At 43.4% G+C, this 23400-nt stretch overlaps 1 protein-coding gene across 2 annotated transcripts in view; it reads right to left on the bottom strand.

Moving 5' to 3' along the window:
• LOC133515134 (ras-related protein Rab-26-like) overlaps positions 1–23400 on the bottom strand; it is a 61878-nt gene that overhangs the window by 24983 nt on the left and 13495 nt on the right. Inside the window, exons 4-5 of one of the 2 annotated variants that reach the window (XR_009798966.1) lie at positions 6438–6723; positions 752–1429 (exon numbers count right to left, since the gene is read on the bottom strand). The gene's annotated coding sequence lies outside the window, so the exon portion shown is untranslated. Of the gene's footprint in view, positions 1430–6437; positions 6724–8652; positions 9727–23400 lie in introns of those variants that run through there. The other variant, XR_009798967.1, reaches the window with a different exon arrangement.

The following is a 23400-nucleotide window of genomic DNA, read 5'->3' as shown; positions in this document are numbered from 1 at the left end:
CTCTGTGCGAGCTGCAAACATACACACACATACACGCACCTTCAGCACTTGCAGCACTATGACGCTCGAGGGCGCTGCTACTCAACGTTGGTGCCAACGTCATCAGCTCGGACACCTGGAGTAGCGGAGATGTGGTTACAAGGTAGCTCCACAAGAGGGCAACACAACAACAACTTTATTATCCAATTCCCCTTCCATTTTATTTCAACCATGTGTTCATTTCTCACCAAATCATTTTTAACACGTGGACCACGTTATTTCAACCTATTCACGATATTATTTTTCACAGCTTAATGTCCTTTTTTGTTTCACCAGGTCAGTATTGATTTTTTTCTATTTACTATTTTTACCATTTAACCGAAAGATCATCTTAGCGTGTTTCTTCCCTCCCCCAAAACTCTTTTTTCTTAACCAGTTAATGTTTTTTTCCATTAGCTTACCATTCTTTATGACTCAAAATTGCAGTTTACTTTTATTGGATAACCGTGTGTCTGGTGTATGTTGCGTGTGTGTGTTGGTGAAAATATTTTCCCACCTTTTTGTCATGTTTTTAAACAATTAATTATATATTTTAAAAGTAATTTGCCATGTTTTTTTTAATCAAATATCAAAGTTTTTTTTCCCCCCAACCAACTTTACCATGTTTTTGACCACTTTTACGTTTCTATTTTGGAGTTTTACTTTAAAAAAAAAACAAAAACAAAAACAAAAAACTGTTTAACAGGCTTTTACTGGTTTACCCTGTGGAATGAAAGCGTACAACCGACATCAATCTATTGTTTTGCGGCTCGGTTGTCGGTCACTCTCCCGCGACTGATGGGAGACCAGTCCAGGGCGCGGTTTTCAATTCACCCGGATTGAGCGGTGATTGTCTCCGGCTCCTTGTGAACTTGAACTGCCGAAGCTGTATAGAAAATGGACGGACGCGTTTGCACAGTCGCCGACGTCATCGTGACGCAATATCAAACGTGAGCTCAATTCAGGCGTGTTTGTGCTGCAAACGGCTGCTGGTCAGGCCTTATTAGCGGACCGCAAGAGTTCAAATCCCACGGGGAGGGTCTGCTGATACGTCAACATGACATTAGCTCAACTGACAAGTCGTCTTGTTTTAAAGATGCTCCAAAGTCGTCGATGAAGCGTTGCTGCCCGGCTCTTGCGCGGCCTCAGTCTTTTCCCGATCCAAGCGTTTCTTGTTCCGCTCGCTCGACGACGCCCCGAAGTCGGAGAGTTGGCTTTGTTGGACGCCGACGAGCTTTTCGATATCCCGCCTTCCCTAGAAATGGTCGGGTAACCTCCGCGGCGCATTCCGGCCTGACAGCTGAGATTGGTTCTGCTCGCCTGGGCAGCTGTCGCCACGGCAACAGCTGGACATTTAGGAGGGAACGCGGCACTGACGGACCTTTGGCTCGCTTACGCTCGTCAGTATGAACTGTGAGTAATGTACAAGGAGCTCAGTTAAGATTCATAACATTTCTTCATTTTCATTCATTATTGCACCTAAAAAGGAGATGAAAATTGTACCTATATAAAGAACATTTGTTCAAGATTATGTACAAAAATACTGAAATTCAAAGTCAAATGCAGCTGTGGCGATTCTTTTGCCTACCACTAGAGGGAGTCGCGTGTACCGCACTTTGAAATCACTTTATAAAATAATGCATCATATTTTCTGCAATCGTACAGTAAGTCTATGTGCAAAGATGTTGTGTGTGTCTCCGTGCGTGGCTTTCAAAACGTCGCCATTTGTCCGTTTCCGCGGGGTCAGGTGCCCGAAAAAAAAAACGTTGGCCGCGGTGGCGGCGTGCAGCCGTCTGACCACTCGCTCAAAAGTCGGCCCCGCCAACTGTTGATCTATTCATTTATTTATTTATTTCGCTTGCTCCTTCAGCTGTGTGTGCGTGTGTTTGTCTGCGAGTGTGTGCGCTGCCAGCCAGCCGGCACCCCCCCCCCCACCCCGTTTGTTGAATCTTGGCAAGAGCGGCCATTGCTGGACTGGTACTGCCAGGCGCTTATTCGCTGCCTGAGGCGTCATACGTAAAATGTGTGTGTGTGTGATATACGATTTAAAAAAAAAAAAAAAAAAAATGAATGTTAGGGTTTCAGACTGATTATCAATCGTGATATAATCGTAATATATTTTTTTTAAATTGCACCTCAGTTGTATTTCACTTAGAGAAAATAGAATTGCAAGAATGAAGTAAAAAAAAAAGTCCCAAAATAGAAAGAAATAGTCACAGTACATAAAAAAAAAAGAAGCAGTAAAGTAGATTATTATGAAAATCCAGTTGTAATTTCAATGTTTTGATTTTTGGGGGGCTTTGTGTGTCTTAAACTACATTTACTGGAAAGTAAAACATAAAATTAAATTGTAATTTGATCATAAATGACTATTTTGGTTTTGTAGAATTATATATATATATATATAAGTTCCAAGGTTACAAGAGGGGAAAAAAAAGTGTATTTATGAGGATTAACTCCAATTTTTACATTTTCTTCTTGGAAATCCGTGTGCCCAAACGATTTTGAGCCTCTGGGACTGTGAGAACATGAAGCCGGAGAAAGAAAATGGCCAAAATGACCCACAGCGGACTCCATTTCGGGCACACGTGGCTGCTGGGAACGTTCACGGCAAATTGCTTTGGCGCGCTCCCACTAAACCGCATTTTAATGTCCTCCACCGACAAATGCAAGACCTCAACATTTGTCATCGTGCAGAATTTTCAACTTGTAAAAAAGGTGACACGCTTTTTCTTACGACCCACTTTCCACAAACGTCACCACGGCGTGGCAGCGGTTCACCTCTCTCGCTTAAACACGTTTAATGTCACCGTTCCCCGGCAGGGGGTCCGTCTGCACTATTCCGAAGTGTTGCAAATAATCGTACGTGCCCGACTCTCCCTGGAGCCTTTAAACTATCCAGACGTACGCGTGTGCGCCAAGACTCGGCTACGGAAACAACTCGACCGGTTCCATAATCGCCACTAAGAGGCCAATTTATCTTCCAGGATCTGCCCCATAATCCAGTCTCGGTCTTGATGTCACCGTGCGACATGTATGTTAAACGTCGACTGGAGGAATTAGTTTTGCTCATTTGGCTTCCTTCATCCTTGAAATGTTGGATGGGAAAGAAAAGGAGGGGGGAAAAATTTATGGGAAAGATAATCCGGCAGTTTATTTGATTTCCTCTTGTTTGGCTGACAAATCGCATCGCCACCCTCTAGAGCACTGGAGTGGAACTGCACTTATCTATCTATCTATCTATCTATCTATCTATCTATCTATCTATCTATCTATCTATCTATCTATCTATCTATCTTCTGAGCTGCTTATCCCCACAAGGGCTGCAGCAGCAACACTTGAAATATCCATCCATCCATTTTTTTATCGTCACAAGGGTCGCGAGGGTGCTGGAGCCTATCCCAGCTGTCAACGGGCAGGAAGCGGGGTGCGCCCTGAACTGGTCGCCAGCCAAGGGCAGATCGAGACAAATAGTTTTTGGGATGTGGGAGCAAACTGGAGTGCCCACCCGGAGAAAACCCACGCAGGCACGGGGAGACATACAAACTCCACGCAGGGAGGGCCAAGATTGAACCCAGGTCCTCAGAACTGTGAGGCCAACGCTTTCCAGCTGCACCACCGTGCCAGCCAGTTGAAATATCCATCCATTTTCTTCACCGCTTATCCTCACGAGGGCCACGAAGAGTGCTGGAGCCTATCCCAGTTGTCAACGGGCATGAGGCGGGGCACACCCTCAACTGGTTGCCAGCCAATCGCAGGGCACATTGAGACAAACAACTGGGCGCACTCACGATCACACCTATGGGCAATTTAGAGTGTCCAATTAATGTTGCATGCTTTTGGGATGTGGGAGGAAACCGGAGTGCCCGGAGAAAACCCACGCGGGCACGGGGAGAACATGCAAACTTCACATAGGGAGGGCCGGGATTGAGCCTGGGTCCTCAGAACGGTGAGCCCAACGCTTTCCAGCTGCGCCACAGTGCTGCCCAGTTGAAATATGACATGGTTAAATAAAACAATAAAAATGTTGGTGACCAAGGTTTAAAAAAAAAAAAAAAAAACAAACTTGGGACATCACTCATCCCTAATACAGCACGGTATGGGCAGTAAACATAATAAAACAAAATATGGAAAGTATACACTGAAAGCAACGGCGTGTCTCGTGCAATTTGAGATGCGAGCGCGAATAATCCGCCTAATCTGTGATGCTTCCTGGGAGCGTCGGTGTCGCCGGATTGTGTTGCCGTGGAGATCAGATTTATGACCTCACACATGGTGTTTGTGGGGCGAGCAAGAAACATTTGGCGATGACGGCGAAACGCACACACACGCAAACGTGCCCTTGCGAGCGGGAAAAGTGCATTCACTCTCTCACACACATACACACTCTCGCACACACACTCACTCCATCACTCTCACTTGCTTTCTCTCATACACACACACACACACACACACGTACACACACATACAAAGGAAAGACACAAATGTGCCGTCGCGAGTGGGCACCAACTGGAGTCGGCCGTTGCGAGCGGGAAAAGTGCTGTGCGTGCATGTGTGTGTGTGTGTGTGTGGGTGAGCTAGTGTGAATGTGTGTTGTGTATTTGTGGAGTTGTTGCAGTTGTGACAGCTGGGATGAAGGAGTGGAGGCGGCGTGTGTGATGGGAGGAGGTGCCAACAAGAGCAAGTGTCTCTTTATTATCACATAGCACGTGTGTGTGTGTGTGTTTTTGTGTCTGTGTGCGCGCTTGACTCTCCTGTACATTCGCTTACTTTATGTACATCTGTGTTTATCGTCTCTTTAGGGTTTGATGCCGTTGAGCGCAATATGGAGCTTTGCTATATCAAGTATGCAAATGAAAATGATTCTGTTGTTGATATGACACACCGAATCGATTGGTACTGTATGTGAAATATGTCGTTCGCTCAGTCGTGATTCCTCGTGAATTTCGACTTTAACCTCGGTAAATGTGCAGAAATGAACGGGCGTGGCCGGCGCAACTAACGCGGTTTCCGTGGCGAATCCTCAAAAATCAACATTTTGCCGACATGCTCCCTTCGTGAGATTGTGTACGTAATTTATGCCATTTTTTAAGGACACCTTGGGCCGCTTTTCGTGCAAATTCCCAAGATTGAGTTCATCAAGCGTGGTAATTCCCTCACGTTTTCGTGAAACTTGTTAAAAACAATCATGTGCACCGGCATTTGCGTGGCTCGGTAAAAAAATTAATTTTATTTTGAAAATGCCCACAGTACAAAAAAATAAAATCAAATAAATAACTGACCATATTTCTGCAGCGTTCCACCCAGAGGCAAAAAAAATAAATAAATCTGTCAGATTTCCTAATTTTGTATTGTATAATTTGTCATAAAAAAAAAATGGCCGCTTCAAACCCAGTTGACCAATTTACTGAACTTTTTAACACGGTAAAAGCAAAACGTGACCACAAACGTGAAACAACATGGCAGCAAAGTCTGTCAAAAGTCACGGCAATGGGCAACCCGAAACAGGGTTCGCTTGTGGTTCTCCCGAGGCCAAAATCTGAGGTCCTGATGACCTGGTCAGCCCCCCCTCCCCAAGTGGGACTTTCTCACCACACATTTGAATGGAATCCTATTTCCTAATTTACACTTGAAAAGTGAAAAACAAATCAATGCCACATGGAAAGCGTTGTCCCCCCCCCCCCACCATTTTATATTGAACCCCATGCAGCCTTCTACATTTCTTTACATCTAATATGTGCATCCAGTGAACTGTACTTAGTTAAAAATAATTGTAATTTTTTCATAATTACTATTAAGGAATGCTTGGTATAGGAGTTCCATTTTTTAATGTATGATAATGCGTAAATTTGTGAATAGGAATTAATAAAACAAATACACAATACTCTATATATGATGTATATACAGGATGAACACATACACCTAAAAAAAAATGAAATATTTTGCTGAAGTAAAAATATGCTGATCATGTCGTTGAATTTCCTATAATAAGAACTGAAAATAAAAATATAAATATAAAGGACACATGAGTCGAACTTCAAAGAGACATTGGGGCCAATAGTTGAGCCCTATGAAGTCTGCCGAGCAACAAGAAATACATGCAGAAATCTCAGTCATTAAGATGCTGTATTGTATTTTCCGAGTACAGCATTGAGCCTCAAGTGATTGGTTTAACTGTGTAAAAACACAACTACTGTAAATGTGACAAAATGTAGGAAGAGTCTACTTTGGTTTGAAAATCCAGGATGAGCCTAAAATACACTTCAAAGGCAAACTTTTGAGTATTTTTTTTTTGTTCTCCAACGAGGAGCCACTCAGCATAATTCACAAACCAACATCATGTAATCAAGACGACATCTAACAATTCAGAATTTGATTTCACTGTTACGGGCACTTGTTGCCCGGGCATGTTTGCGTACCTCGCCGGTTTAGGTCAGGTCGTCCCAGCCGCGATGAGCTCATCGCAGCCGGCGGGATTAAAGCGGTGACAACTGGAGCCGAGGCCGCCGCCGGGGCCGACCGGGTCGCCCGCTCGCGCCCGCCCGGTCCGCTCCTCCGGCTCCTCCCCGGCCCGAGCTGTTGTCTTTTCATTAGCCGGCTATTGGCTGCGGCCCCATCGTGAGGCTTGCCAGGACCGCTTGCGTGAAGCCGCAGTTGTTGTCGGGCTTTTTTCACGGTGGGCCCCTTTCACTCCTCGCCTCCTGGCTGGGATCGCAGAAGAAGAAGAAGAAGAAGAAGAAGAAGGGTGGGGGGGGGGAGAGAAGATCGTGTTCCATGCTCATTAACTCAATTACGCAACACTTTGAAGATAAATTGAGATAAGTTTGGGATTATTATTCGGACAGATGCCATGTGACCGCTGCCCCGTTGCCGCACGAGCAGATGGAGCAGGACGACTTCGGAGACGTGGAAGGTATTACATGAAAGAGTTATTACGACAGGCGGCGAGCAATTTGGGGGTCCTTCAGACACCTTCAAAGCCGCCCCCAAACGTTGCCGGGAAAGCAGGGGTGGGACCACAATTTGGTCGGTGGCCCTTTAATGCGGCTGTTACCCGACTGAAACAACTTTGTACGGCCCTTGTCACAAAAAGAGAATGTAAGGGAAATAAACTCACAAATTTGAAGATTTGAGGTTTCCATCAATATTTACTGCAGTGGCCAGTGACGAAAAAGATGTTAAAACACCTTACGGTAACCATCAAGTTTTGATATATTTTCTTCGCAGGTGTGCTGGAGCTTATCCCAGCCGACCGCGCCAGAGACTGCTCGTACCCTGGACTGGGCACACACTGGGCAAGCCTTTGAGAAGAGCGGAACTTTATTTGGAGTTGATTAATCAGAGGCACTTTCAATGGTCGCAGGCGTGTGAACAAGTTTAAAATGGCATTGGAACATTCTGACCGCGGCCTCATCCTCAGGTTGTTATTAATGAACTACAAGGGGAACACTGTAACTCTGATCTGTGGAAAAATCTGTAACTAAGTAATAACCTGGAACTGCAAGGAAAAAAAAAAAAAATATATATATATATATATATATATATACACACACTGTAGCTGTGCAAAAGGTTTGGAAATTATATTGGTCTCATTTTTACAAAAAAAAAAAAAAAAACTGGCATTTCAAGTGGGGTGTGTAGACTTTCTATATCATACTGGTTGTTGGGCAAGGCAGGAAAATGTAAAGTTTAAAGAAGACATCTGTTTAAGGCGAAGCACAGCAATGGGAAGACGAGATTCGAGGTGATTTCATTGTTCTCTGGAAGATTTTCGGCACCTGACGCACTTCAACTCCAACTTTTCGCATTAGCACAAATATGTACAGCAAATGCTCGCGCGCGCACACACACGCAGCTCGGCCTTCATTAAGTTTCTACTCATTTCTCAGCGACGTGGGCATAAAATTTAAAACCATTTAGCTGCACCGCTGAGACCAATTAGCCTAGCGGACAAACTTTCTGTTTCTTTTACAGCGTGGACCCCCCCAATCCCCCCACGCCCCCTCCCGTTCTCCGTCTGAGACGTGGAGTTAAAGTGCCTTTGCACTCTTGTGGCCTGCAGATGAGTGGATGCATTAAAGAGCGTTTGTGATGTGTTGTAACTGTGCTCATGCTGCGCTTATGTAATAATGCCTCTGGACTCAATTATGCCCTTTGAAATCGTTTCAAACCTCTGCTCCCACCAGGTGGCGCTACCACTGCAGGGGGGGGGGGGGGTGGCGTGACAAACTGTCACCAAAAAGATCGCAAAACCTTTCTCCCAACTGTCCGTATCCATTTTCCAAGCCCCTTATCCTCACAAGGGTCGAGAGAGTGCTGGAGTCTACGCCAGCTAACGTCAGGCGAATGGCGGACTACACCCTGAACTGGTCGCCAGTCTGTTAAAGGACACGTAGATGCCATCACTGAGCAGGAATTGATCCCACGTTGCGCGCACCAAAGTCAGGAATGTGGACCACTACACCATCAGTGACGTCCCTTGTTAAATTCTTCTTTTTCATGAAATATTTAAATTAAATTTAACTAAAACTAAAAAGGTAAACTAAAACGTCCTGAATGACTTCAGTATTTACAAGCTGAAATGGTCAATAGGTGAGGAAGTTGGAGGGAATAATGGAAAATATGTTTGAATTTGGGAGTTTTATTTTGAAACTGCAGGAATTTGGAGAATTGGGATTGTTCTCAAACTGTCCTGAATGAGTTGAACATTTTGAAGCTTCAATCAGTCAAGAAAGGCGCACAATCGAGAGAAATTAGTAAAATCTGGGAATGGGAATGATTCCCAAAATGCCCTGAAGGAGTTGAAATGAAAATGTCCGGGTTGGAGGTTAACAAACAAAACCACCACCATCACCCAAAAAAAAATAATCTTAAATTTGGGAGTTTTACAGTGAAAAGTGTGGATTTTTGTGGAATATGGAAATTCGCGGAATGTGGTACGTTAAATGTGCTGGCCTAAGAAGAAAATGAGCGCCACAATGGTCCTCCACGCTGGAGTGATCACCACAAATCACCTGCTCTGCTGTCCTCATTACAAACATCACCAACAAAAAAAAAAAAATGTTTTTTCCAATCGCACAGACAGAAACATGGCCACGTTCTCAGGAAGCTTCCATCTTCCTGCTCACTGCTGCCATCACTGCACAACATCTAAACGCGCTCATGACTTCCTCACCTTCTTCTTCATCCACATTTCCTTTCCTTAAAGTGCAGCCAAACAAAAAACAAAACAAAACAAAACAAACCAAAAAAGAAACTCTGGCTAACCAGCCCCAAATGCTCGATTTCGTGCAGACTCAACCCAGAAGCCTGATGTTGGGTTTCCTCCAGTAAAATGAAATCATGAAATGAAATGTATTCAAACGACGTACTGGATGTAAATGTATGAGCAGTCAAAGAAACGAGAGTTATTTGGACATCGCTGAAACAAACGGCGATTAAAAGGAAGCAAAAAGGTGAACCAGGAGTCAATACATCCATATTTTTCCTGTTTGGCCAGAAAAAAGAGAAGGGAAAGAGAAAGAGTATCCTTCCTTCCTGGAAGGCATCATGGGAGTGGGGTGGGGGTCCAGGTCACTTGGGCTACTTCCTGTTCAGGTCACCAAGGATCATGGCATAAGTACATCCGGGTCATAAGAGGAGCCACCTGTCTGTGATTGTCTTCCTCTCCGAGTTAACGTCAATGGCAGCCAGGTGGGCTTGTGGGAACTAACGAGAAAAGGAAAAACGAGAGGGGGGGGGTGTCATCATTTTTGTTAACCACCTGGGGGTTCAGAAAAAAAAAAAAAAAAAAAAAAAAACTTTGGAAAATTTGGAATGCCGGCCTAGGAAATAGCCCTGACCACTGACCTATCCCAGAATATACCCTAAACCCCGATCCCGAGATAAAGTGGATCGTAATCCTGAGCTACAGATAAAGAATACCAGAAGGATTTTTCTGCAAATGTATTCACTATGTATGAAAAACGTTTTAATCTTGTAATAAGTGGATATCTACGGGAAAATTACATTTATTCTAATAATCCTATCAAAACCAAAAACGGAAAAAGTGGAAGCACTGCGAGTTATTTTCACATGCACGTTATATTGAATTGGATGGGAAAAAGGAACATGATATCCAACAAGAAATGGAGTAAATATGCAACTATGACACTATATGCGCTAACCTATGAATAAAATAGACCACAGATATCTGAGAATACCCTTACTAAACAGAGAATATATTTTCCTAATCTAATACTAATATCCTAAAGTACATACTCGACAATCCCAGGCCACACTTGGGGTCCACCCTGGGGTGTACTGTAAACTTGATTTTTCCAGAATGTACACCAACGAGGGGGAATAAAACCAGAGCAATCCATCATCCCGAGGTACAAACCGGACTAATCCAGAACATACTCAAACTCTAAAACTTAGCTCATAAATGGTTCTCGTTCAGATGATACACTAACGTGGTACAATATATTCTGGACCCTTAGACAATATATCACAATCCCTTTTATTTGCCAACCAGAAGTCTATCCGAACGTCTATCACAGAGAGTCTCACTAATCCTTTGGTACAAACCACCAAAGAAATCCAAAATGTACCCAAACTTTAACCTCCCCCCGTATACACTGGACCACCACAGAATATACTCAAACCCAGGGAGGAAGAATGTGAAAACGGAGACAGGAAGTTGTGATCTGGATTCTTCAGATCAGCATGTACACATTTTTACATAAACGTGCGTTTGAGAGAGTACCAGTCTTCGCGAGTGTCTTCGTGATGCAGACGCTCGCCGCAATCCCGACGGGGGTCGGGCCAAATAAAGCTCACATGTGCATCAGAATTTGCGACCCTACCTCCTCCTCCACACACACAAGGGGCTTTTGGGGGGGGGGGGGGGGGGAAGACCAGAGCAGAGAGGAAAAGTTGTCATCGTGATCGGCTCAGGGGAGGTTAGGTCAGGGAAGTTGTTTGTCTTGTTCCGAAAAAGGGACATTCGGAAATTGTTCCATCATGCATCTGAGGTCAGAGGTTCAAGCTCATCAAGTCCACCCCCCCCCCCAAAATCTCGTTTGTAAGATTTTCATTCAATTATTGCAAGAGTGCTAAAATAGACTACGTCAATAAATACTGCATCTTCACTTCAAATAATATACCACACTATCCCCAACATAAAGCCCAAATCAGGCGGAATAAACCACACTATCCAGAATATAGACCGATCCTGGGGTATGGATGGACAAGCCTAGAATATACCATCTCTGATGATGAGCCAATAAACACGGCTATTTAATAACTGTTGGGTTCTGGAAATACCCTGATCCCAAGGAAAATATCAGACTATCAAACCAGAATATATTGTACCTAAACTCTAAAATTGTGTTACTCGGAGGACTGGTTCCAAAGTTACACTAATTCTGGTCCTATCATAGAATATACCTTAACCTAGGGTATAAACTGAATAAATCTATAAATTAAAGTACTCTCCCAGTCTCTCTGCATCTCAAATGAAGAAGCTCTCCCCCTCTGAGAATATCCTGTTTCAAGTCTAACCCTAACCTGGCCAAGTTAGTGTTCATGATCACTCATGATCTCAAAATGTAAACGGCGGATTGAAGAGGACTTTAAACACAATTTCTTATCGAACCGGTACATTGATTGGTTCATTCATGGATCCAACACCTGATGTAATTCACACAGGACTAACACGTTGAGTGGGAATGAATTGGTTGAAAATCGAATTTGTGAGCCTCTCCACTTTAAATATGGCCTGATTTTAACCCAGCGCTGTATATTGGATTATCCTCAAATAAACCCCACAAGTTTTCCCGGGCAAGTGCATCCTGGGTAATTAGCGTTATTGGCACCAAGTTGAGCCATCAATGATGACAGCCCACGGAATGCGTAGAACGCAATATGGTTCATCCACTGTTCGTGCCGTCGCTATATAACCACGGGGAATCTGTCCCGAGCGCTGGCACGCATTCGGGGAATGCAGAGACATTCCCTTCACAAATCTAATAGTGCCAGCACCAGATAATCAAATTCAATTGTCAGGTTGCAGACCAACCAAAAAAAAAAAAAAAAAAAAAATCCAGAGAGAAGGAACGTTTTGGGTGAACATTTGCGCTTGAGTGTCTTCTCAATCATCCTCTGATCACAACAGCATAGATGGAGAAAACATAGACTTCAGTTGGAGGTCCAGGAGACTCCACACCATCCCAAAACCAAAGTACAAAATCGCAACAGCAACTAAATCCCTTATTTTCCCGTCCTTTCTCAACATGTTCTGTTTTTGCAATCATCATTTCAAGGGTCAACACCAATTCCCTGACCAACTTGCGCTTTGGGAAGTCTTTGCGTCTCCTGAAAAACACCCCAAAAGGCCGCGGTGTGTTTCCATTACGGCTGTTACACGAGACGTCTCATTTGGAGGATGGACTGAGTGACGGCATTGAGTGGTTTTCCGTGGCGTGAGCAGGTACAGCGAATGTGAAGCAGACACACAAAGTGTTGTATTGAGTGCCAGCGAGTGCGGTCGGGCGCGTCGCCAGACACCTTTCCGCACCTCGCACTTGAAGAGGTTTTGCCGCGCTCACGAGCCGCGGCTGTCGTTGCCTGCTGTGCTGATACCGCCGGCGATCGCGCTGAATGCGTTTATACGCACTTTTGTTTTTGCTTCTGTCGAAATCACTTTACGCCGCTACTGAACTCAACAAAAGGGGGGTAACAGCCATACCGACAATCAGACCGAACTTGTGCATTGTCTCAGGCTTAATGTCAAAGTCAGCAAACGCCCGATTATTGGATGTCTTCATGATAATCTTGAGAGCGATTATCCTGTAGTATGAGGTGTGGAGGTGAAGGATTTCCCCTCCAGGATGTGCTCTGAAAATGCTCTGGGCCAACAATGCTAAACCTCTTCAATGTTTACAATCGCAAATCCTTGAGCGAAGTATACACATTCTGACAATTTGACCAAGTTTTGAGCATTTTCCCTCTCTTGCGATGAAAAGCCGGATTATCAGGTAAGCATCTCAAAGTTGGTCCTGACCGATAAATCTGACTTTTCTTCCTGGGTCTGCTCAGAAAGTGAGTATGATAAAAGTAAAGTTTAACTAGCTTTTATTTTATTTTTTTTTTTCTAGAACTCCCCTTTCTTCTTCTTTGCATTTTCTGGCAGTCTGGAGTCAGTCTTGGTAGCTTGACATAGCATGTGTGATGTACATTTCATGTTCACCACTCACTATAACAGCAAAGATTATTATTTTTCCCCCCCTCTGGGTCATGTGTGGGGTCTTTGACATTTTAAGATGTTAAAAAAAAAAAAAAAAAAAAAAAAAAAATCAGTACTTGTTACGTTGGCCATGTGGCGGTGTCCTGCTGTCTCACACCACACGTTAGCTAAAAGAGCAGTTGCCGTGGTGATACGGCCGCAGCGCAGACAATCGCCAACACGCGCCGACAAACGAACACCTGCGAGCGTTCGCAGGGAAAACACACTTAGAAGAAAGCACAGTCCGAATGGCGGTGGTGGTGGTGGTGGTGTTTGTACTTCCTCCGCCGGGTGAGACGACAACAATAGCGGCCATTCTGCACTGTCCCCTCCCGCCACGCTTGCAATGAATGACCTCGGGGGCAGGGGCGATGGTTGGTGGCGAAACTTGTCTCACGAGAAGCCATGTTCGGATAAAATGTGATGAAAACTTGCTGTTCTTTTAGGAAAGAGGCCACAACTCAAACCCAAACTCCCGATTCCTCAGTGACGCTAATTCTTTGGTGCCATCTTTTGGGGTCTTGGTGCCATTTACAAGATAAGCCATTCCAGCGTGGTGTCATTTTCTCACAAATGTTGGCTATTCGCAGCAGGGTTCACTCCTGATCATGCACACCACGGATGTGTCCATTATAGGGTTTGCTGTTTGTGTGGATGAATGTATGTATGAATTTTCACGTTATGAAATCAAGACCGGGCTTTTCCAGGTCGCGGGGGAAGTACTAGCTTCAGCAGGGATAGCCAGACTTCCCTTTCCCCAACCACTTCTTCCAGCTCTTCCGGAGGGACCGCGAGGCGTTCCCAAGCCAGCCGAGAGACTTAGTCTCTCCACAGCGTGTCCTGGATCGTCCTCGGGGTCTCTTTCCGGTGGGACATGCCCGGAACACCTCACCAGGGAGGCGTCCGGGAGGCATCCGAATAAGACGCCTCAGCCACCTCATCTTTTTTTTTTTTTTTTTCAATCTATTTCTTTCATCCTTAAAACACGATAGTAACTCTTTGACATCATGTTAAAACGCTACACAAATCCTGTAACCCTTGGCTTCAGTCTACACTTTTTGGTCTTTGATTCTGTATTTATCATTGGTTTTTCAAATATTATGTGAGTAAATTATCACTTGCAGATAAATGTGCACTTTATACATTTTAGGTTGCCACTAAGTTGAACATACAGGGTTACAATGGGTTGTGGGTTTACAACAGAGTCCCGTTTCTATGACAGCTTAGGAATGCAAATAGGTAAGCAAGTCAGAACATGTTATCAAAACATTGATTTGAAGATTTTAAAGGGGTCCTCGTAAAAAAAAAAAAAAAAAAACAAACCCAAGCACGATTGCCATCATCCTCTCCGTAAGCGATTACAAACGTCACGCACGGTTAAGAGTCTCCTTTTGGGTTGTCGGATCAAAGTAAACTGATCGCGTTTCCTTCAGGACGAGCCCAAAAATAGGCCCGACGGAGGAGCGGAACATGACTGTGTGAGGTTAGCGCATGTAGCGCTCAGCTGAGGCTTGGCTGGATTCCAAACAAGCTGGGTGGAGGGTGTGCAGTGTGTGTGTGTGGAGTGCACAGATGTGGCGGGACTGACGGATGTATTATGGACAGATGTACTCTGTGTTTAAGCATGTGCAGCTGTGCAGACTCGTACATGTGTGTCCAGTGCGTGTTGGGTGTCTGTTGTCAGCTGTGTGTGTGTGTCGTATCACGCTGGGTCTCACATATGAGAGTCATCTCATTATTTTATGGTTCTCCAGAAAGTTTTTCTTACTTTGCAGACACGCACAAAAAAAGCAAAAATGCAAAGCAAAAAAAAGTGATAAAATAGAATTTAGTTGGGAATCGTACTAAAATATATTTCAACACCATGTATATTGTCTTGTGTCTGTGATATAGTGTGTGTGTTACCTTCATATGGGTACATTTTTATGTTATTGCTGTTTTTTTTTGGATAAATATGTTTATGTATATGAAAGAACACGATATTTTGACATTACAATTGCTCACAGGCTCCTAATCATGATGTATTATTTGCGTATTGTTTACACATTTTGGAGCTGACTTTTTTCACTACAGAAATCCGTCAATTGCTTGAAAAATATTTAGTTTTATACTGTGTCTATTTTTTAACGATTTTCAAAATACGTCCCGTGAACATTTTATTGTGAGTTGGAATATTAATTGCACAATGTATATAGAAGTTTTGTTAACATTTTATGAATATAGACTCATAATAAAATGCCATACTTTTGCTATTAATAATAAACTACATATTTTCAGTTGTTACTATAAAAATCAACGATTTTTATGAGCCATGCACTGATAATTTTATTTCTAAATACTTTTTAACAGTTTAAAAAAACATTTTTAATCAGAGATACAAGTATACTCTGGTATATTTTGGGTATGCGTAATTTATTTAATTATCTATTTAAGGCAGTATATTTTGTGTTTGTTAGCTTGAATAGTCTTACGAACCATAAAAAATTCACAATACAGTTATTTTTAACAATTTCAATATTTTTCTTCTTTTTTTTTTTTTTTTTAACCAGGAGCTGACAGAAAAAAACGTCACGAAAAAGGGATTTGAAATGAGTGTAAATGTAGAGTAATTGTCAGTTAAGTGTCATGCTGAGGCGCCGCCACGAACCTCACGACGAGCTCGACTTGCTCCCCGCTCCAATTGGCGCTGCAGTCTAATTAAGAGCTCGCCCCCGCCGCCAACAGTTTACGGCCCAACGGAGCGCCACCGAGGAATAGCGGGGCCTCTAATGATGCTTAACAGGCTACATTTTACAGCTGCATATACACATCTAAAAAAAAAAAAAAATAATAATTTGTAATATGAATCACCTTTTTGGGAGGTGGGGGGGGGGTGGTGGTAATTTGTAATATGAATCACCTTTTTTTGGTACTTTCGGAGGAGGAGCTTCAGCGAGACAGGAAGTGATTTTACAGGGTAGGGGCACCCGCGAGTAATTACCCGCAATACGGCTGGAGCGATGTAATAAACAATTACTGGGATTACACCCACGTGGAGGCTCATAAACACGGCGAGAGGAGACGACACCTGAAATGTGGCTGCAGCCGCTACCTCATCGGGCGACAATGCTGGGCCGCTTTTACCGTCCCGGGAAGTAACCAAGTACAAATACTTGAGTACATTTTTTCCCAGGTTTCTCCACTTGACTTGAATTTTACTTTTACAAACACGTCAGATTTCTTTCCCCACAGAGTACGAGTCCACTTTTTCCCATTTGACGACTACCGATACCCGATAATACGGTTACGTCTCGCAGGTGTGATGGAAATATGTTCTCGCTCAAAAACACAAACTTTTCTTGAACATGCCACCGCTTTCACGCAAATACTGACTTTTTCCCAATCAACAAATTGACTCGGAAACGATAACCACGTTTGTGATAAAATGTGACGTGAAAATTGCATTCCGTAAAATGTATGAGCATGATGACAGCTCGGCCCTGGAATAGGCTGTTGATTGAATTATTTTGATGACATTAATTTTGAGAACCAACGGCTTGTTTTCCATGCGTACACACTGGCTAGCATTCATTACCCACAAAGCATTGCAAGCACCACCACCGCCAGTATCTCAGCCATCAGTCATTGCCCTCGGGGCTAATCGCTTGAAATAAATCCAATAACACAAAACGCAGACGCTAGCATTTAATTACAGCAATTATAGGGCAGCCCCCCCCCCCCCCCCCCCGCCAATGGGCACAGACTGCAGTCTTTATTGACGGGCATGCTCAGCTAATTTCAGGCTGTGCGATTATGTAATTTGACTGTATTTAAGTGAGTTAGCGGAATGGCGCTACTTCCGGGAACGAGCGAGCGGGGAACACGTGTGTGCCAAATTGAACAAGATGACGAGCTGATAAAGGACGAAGACGGACGTCAACAACTTAACACAGTCGCATCAGCCGACATCATCCGAAATCGATTGATTGTACCTGCAACTTACACAGCTGACTTATTATTTTTTTTATTTAAACTGAACTTTTTTTGAACCCACTGCATTGGATATTATGGATAATACGTCGATTTTATGCAAGAAAAGGCTCGGTGAAGGCAAGGACCCCTGCTGAGCTGCGAATACCAACTGACCTGAGACCGTTATGTCACCCAGACAGAATACAAAATTAATAACTTCTTAGCAACATTTCAAAGAGGGTTACTGTGTATAAAAATATAGCTGTGAAACACTTTTTTTTTTTTCTTGTTAATGTGTTTTACTGGTGAAATTAGACCCAATTTTTGCAAACCTTCATTGATCACGTAAACGTTTTATAATAATTATATACGTCAGTTATTAATGTTGTAGTGACACACAGGTATGTGGAAAAATTAACCATTGATTAAATATATTTAAAACTTACAACAAATGAAAACAAAAATAGTTATTGGGATGGAATAAAATAAAATTTATTGTTTAAAAAAAGTCATTGCAATATAAATTATATAGCTCTAATCAACAATAAATATGGAAACAATACATTGTAAATACTGTTGATTAAATTAAGATGTAGATTTTTTTCCCCAAACTATTCTTCCAAATTTCAACTCCTGTAATTTACCAATTTATTACCTTTTTAACTAGTAAATGCATGTATCATAATAATAATAATAATACATGACCAATCGGGAAAGAATAAAGTATAAATAATTATTTAATACAATTATAAAATTGGTAGCAAATAAATCACTTTGATTAAAAATAAACAAAATCCATAAAAATTTTAAGACTAAATGAAATGAATCCTTTAAAATAAAACTAATGTATTAATCAAATCGATAAAAAATATTACTCTTATCAGCATTCTTAAAAAATAATCCTTGCAATAAAAAATAAGGATCAAATGAACAATGTAGTATTAAGAACTATACTATTACTGTCAAATAAGGAAATACTTTCTAATACTTTAAATAAAACAATACATCAAAGCGTGACTAAACATGAAAGTGAATTTATAAAATAAATACAAGACAGTGAAATACATATTTCTTGATGTTGAATTATCATCATGCGCGGCATTTAGTTGCAAGAAAATAAATTGAAAATGGGAGGAGGAGGATGAAGACGCCTCCGAGGTCCAGAGAGAGGAGCAGAGAGGCCACGAGGGCGGAAGTGTGGGTGAGCCGCGAGGAGACCGGGACATGTGGTCAGGGTCAAGGTTCATCTCACCCCCATTATGTCCACACCCCCCCACCCCACGCAGGAAGTCGAAAAACACACACGAACATATGAGCGTAACATTCCCCAGCGCTCCTCCGGGCTTGAGCCAGGAACAGTCCCCCTGCAGCCCAGTGATGACCAGCTCCAGGAGCCCATAAACTGCAGCCCACCCACCCAGAAAGGGAAAAGAACGGCGGGTGGGCGTACTGGAGAAGCGTCTTCTCCTGACAGCGTGCGCGGCATCCCGATAAAAGTGAACCCAAGTGCAAAACGCGGGGTTATCTGGTGGTCCGTAGGCAAGATAAATAAAAACCAGGGGTGGTTGCGGGGGTCCACTACCAATAGGCCACAATAATACAGTAGACTCATGTAAAATGCACAATCTTCTCATAATAGCTGATATTGAGAAAAAAAAAAAAAAAAAAACAGTTTGTTGCAGCTGAATAATGTTTCTGCAAATAGAGATTGTTCAAAAGGTTTCACTGCTTGCAAAATTAAAATGCAACAAGCGGCTTGGAAAATGGAAACTGACATATTTGTTAATTGACTTTGCAAAACTGCGATAGGCCGGAGACCAGTTTCAGGGCGGACCCCTGCCTCCTGCTCGAAAAAATTGCCGGGATAGGCTCCGGCACTCCCGCGACACTTTTGAGGATGAGTGGCTCAGAAAACGAATGAACGGATGGATAGACTTTTCGAAGCTGAAATGAGTGTTGCCTTGTGACGCACGCTACCCGCTTTTCTGTTTGTTCCTCCTTGGCGAGGTCACGCAAACACTGTCGACTGGACAGGAGGAAGCGACAAACTGGTTTGCACGCCGTCACTTTGCGTGCACGCCAATGACGGCGGGCAACGTTGATCCCGCGAGTTATGGCACAGTTGCACTTCACCGGTGTTTCCCAAGCAAGGCTTTTTTTTTTTTTTTTTTTTTTAATACTCAAAAAGCTGTGACTACACACCACTAAACAAAAACGTCACAAAAGGCACATCGACTGAAGTGGGAAATCTTAACGTTTAGTACAACACAAAAATGTTAATTTAAAAAATATTTGGTGAAGAAATAAATATTCCTTTGGTCATTAGGTTTACGGGGGAGCTGGAGCACAACCCAGTTGACAGACAAGGTCAGAGCCGGGATTCAAACCCCAAACTTCAAAACTGCGCGGTTGATGTGTTCGCTCACATTCTTTGTTGTGAGTAAAAAAAAAAAAAAAAAAAAAAAAATGAAGTTTCAGACCAATTCAGCGAAATTGGATTATTTGCCGCGGCACATGCGACGATCTTTCAGTGCATGCTAATGTGCCGCGGCACAGTGCTTGTGAATCGCCGCTTTACACAACTAACAAATGTTCCTTTAGCTTAGAAAAATGTTTATAAATGGCCTTCTTTCAGACAAACACGTTTTTGTCGTTGCTCTTTTGCTACAACAGAGCTGGGCTTATCCGCGGGGATGTGTTTAGTACGGAAAAATGCCTGGCGGCTTGTTGTCAATGGAATAACAGTGTGACGACTGTTCCGAACGCCGACCCAGATGCAATTAATGACTGGTCGTCTGGTCGTGAACTTGCGGCCTGCTCCTGTAATGAATGCGCTGTTGGGTCATTTGGCGTGAAGGGCAACTTGTTGGGCTGTCGACTCTTTTGGCTCGTCCATAGGGGCTTCATTTAGCTTATCAGTGGCTCAGCAGATGTGCGCGAAGGCCAGATGTGTTGGGCACCTGTAGCGTGCTGTCAATACCGAGAAGGAGGCTGACGGTCCAGTCGGGCTTGTCCGCACAGATGGGTCGCACAGGCCGACCATTGTACACGCACACCTGGAAGTGGCACCGCGTTCTGGCTGCAGCTGTCGGTCTCGCTCTAACTGACCCACGTGTCCCCTTGGCCGTGAGGCTGCAAGGGTCGGACAACGGACCGCTGACCTTCGGCCATTGGCTTGCCACCACGAATGGCCTCGCTAATTCAGCTTCGCTGTTTGTTTTTGTCTTGGGAAGACAAAGTAGTGCATTTCATATGGGGAACTTCCACATCAGACTTTGAGTGGCTTTAAGCACTGCTTGGGTCAATCCGAACACACAATTTTAGGATCCAAACTGTTCCCATAAAGTCATTAGGGTTTGGTAAAATGGAGAATTAAAATTGAAAATGTTAATTGAAAATTGATTTGTAGAGCACAAATTGGACACAAGGCAGTGAAATACTTTGCAGCTTCACCCTGGATCCACATCTTCTGCAAGACTGTTCCAGATATTAAAATCCTAATTTTGCCTCAGTCCATACGCTAGGCACCTGGATGACACCACTCCTTAAAGTTCTGAGAACCAAAAGAAGGTTTGGATAACTCCAATATATCAGAGGGTTAGGCTTCAGAGTTCTGGCTAGGGTTAGTGCAGAGGTACTAGGGCTTAGGGTTCTGGTCTAGGGTAAGACTGTCCAACTATAACTGCCCATGATGTCTTGGTAAAATGAGGACTAAAGATTCAGGGTTTGGATTTGGCTTTGGGATAGACATCCCTTGGACCTAGGTGGAGGGTTTGGGGTTTTGGTCTCTGGTTGGACACTAGGGGATGGGGTTTGGGTCTTGGGTGACAGTGAGACACGAGTGTCCAAAAATATCTTGGTAATATGAATGATTTTGATAGTGTTTTAGGGGTTGGTGACTCAGGACTGCAAGCATCAATGCCAGGAAATAAGGCCATCTTCAAAACAATGCTGGGAAAGCCAAACATCTGCGGATTTTCTGGTTTGGAAGTGTTGAAAAAAATATATACAAAATCCCCCACAAAAAGTGATACATTATCAAATCTTGGATGCTTTTTTTTTTTCCTACACTCGTTTCAAAACAAGGACCGGGTAGAACAAATTGTGTTTGATCTTGGAACATCCGCTGAACACTTCCACATTTTCATATTGTAACAAATTATTGTTAAAGCCTTCAAGTGGCGACTTAGGCAGGACACAACCCAAATCTATGTCAACAACCTGCAGGGTAAACCTTTCCCATAAATTTTTATAATCATCAATCATTACATTTCTAATCCAACGTGCCATTTCCTCCGCCAGCTATGTGTCCATAATTAATGTCCACTAGGTAAACAGTCCATAATGGAATTCCTCACCCAAAAACCTGACAACAAATAAATCAGCCAAGGTATGCGTGAGGGCTGATTGTTGCGCTGGCAGCCAAGACAGAGATATAGAGCAGATCTGATTAGAGGCCGTCTCACACCGTAATTCAACCCAAAATTCTTTGGCCATTGTGTCAATGGCGAGCTGATCCCGAAAACACTCCGCCATGAGGGCAGTAGATTGGAAAATGCAGATGTCAGATAGTCCGCAGGCCCATCCTCGCCTCCACTCTTGATCTCTCGTCTTTTGATTTATTCATTTTCTGCGCGGTGGCCAGCCAGGCGGGACAATGGCGCCTTTCATAATCGAATCTCTGTTCCCACTAGCTGTACCGCGGCCCGCGATCCCCGGAGCCCCTCATTCCGCATCACTTTGATTGGACCAAGTCATGAGGACTGCTTCGAAAATAATAATCACAGCAGTGGATTGGACACTTTCCACACTCTGCTTGTTTGTCGCAGAACAAATTAAACTTGTATCTCAATGTAGTGTCGTAAAAAAAAAAATGTATAGAAACTGGTTTTGTAGAGTGTCATTTGGGACAAGCTGAAACTCAGGTCAACACTGCTGGGCGTGTTACGCAATTTGTGTTTATCGAAGCTGTCTACTTGTTTCCTTTATTACTGTACCAGTTACTTCCCACTGTAACACGATTTCTAGTTGATGAACATCAGAACAAAATTGACTCCTTGAATGGCCACAGTACGTTTTTACCAAATCGCCATTCCATCCTTAGCTCCTAGCGGCTGGACGGGCTAGCTAGCTGAACGAGATATACCTCCGACTGAACAAAGTCATAACGACTAACCACAAAACTGATCAGAGTCCAAACAATCCCACCAAAGAAAACGTGATTTACTAATTGCATTACTTTTTGTACAAAGTGAACTGAATTGTTTCGCGTATAAGCAACTGCAGGAGATCGTTTGCCTGGTTATGATACAAGCGACGGATGAAAATTGTCAACAAAGTGATGTGAAGAGGACAATCGTTGGGGGGCGATCTCACTACAGGGAACAAGGCCGTGTTTTCAGCTGACATGAACTTGAAGCAAAGGGTGTGGGAGGAAGATATGGAATGAGAAAAGACGGATCTGGGCTTCAGGGGAATGGAGGAGGAGTAAAGAGCACCGGCAAATGAGGAAGGGGGTGTCCAGGGGTCATGTTGCCCACCCCCCCCTCCCCACACCACCTCCGTGTAGTCGTCTCAGAGCTGCAGGGAGGCTGACCACACATCACCGCATCTTAGAAAGAAACCCTTTCTTTCCTGCAGGCCCTTGGCTAATGCAATTGAGAGAAATTAGTATAATTATGCGTCATATTACAGACTGAGGAGGCAATGTGGCCGGTGGGACGGGGGGCGGCGAGGGCGACGCTGGCGTGGGAATTTGCTGACGGGAATAACTAATTCAGCGGCTACTTTTCCATTTATTAGAGTACATTCTTGCATTGATGACATTACGGCTAATCGAATAAAGGGCTCCTGGAATGCCGAATCGCTCTCGAAATGTGATTCCGCTAATGCAAAAATGGCCCCTGCCCCGCCGCTGCCTGATGTAGGACTCGCCGCCCGGGTCCAAACGCTTGCGTCGCCCTCGATATCATTTTCAGAAAAGAGTTGCGTACTCTGATGAATTTCATTGCGGCCCAATAAATGGCAAATATCTCTGCACTTTCTTCTTTTATATGAAATAAAAATAGATGTAAAATATATCATACTGATGCATTAATTGTGTTCATATTTACGTCAAATATTTTGAAAATAAATGGGAAAAAAACCTTCAAAACTTAATAACA

Source organism: Syngnathoides biaculeatus, chromosome 16 (genome assembly GCF_019802595.1).
Source record: "Syngnathoides biaculeatus isolate LvHL_M chromosome 16, ASM1980259v1, whole genome shotgun sequence".
NCBI lineage: Eukaryota > Metazoa > Chordata > Actinopteri > Syngnathiformes > Syngnathidae > Syngnathoides > Syngnathoides biaculeatus.
Note: the sequence above shows the minus strand (reverse complement) of the source record. Positions and strands in the feature narration are given on the sequence as shown.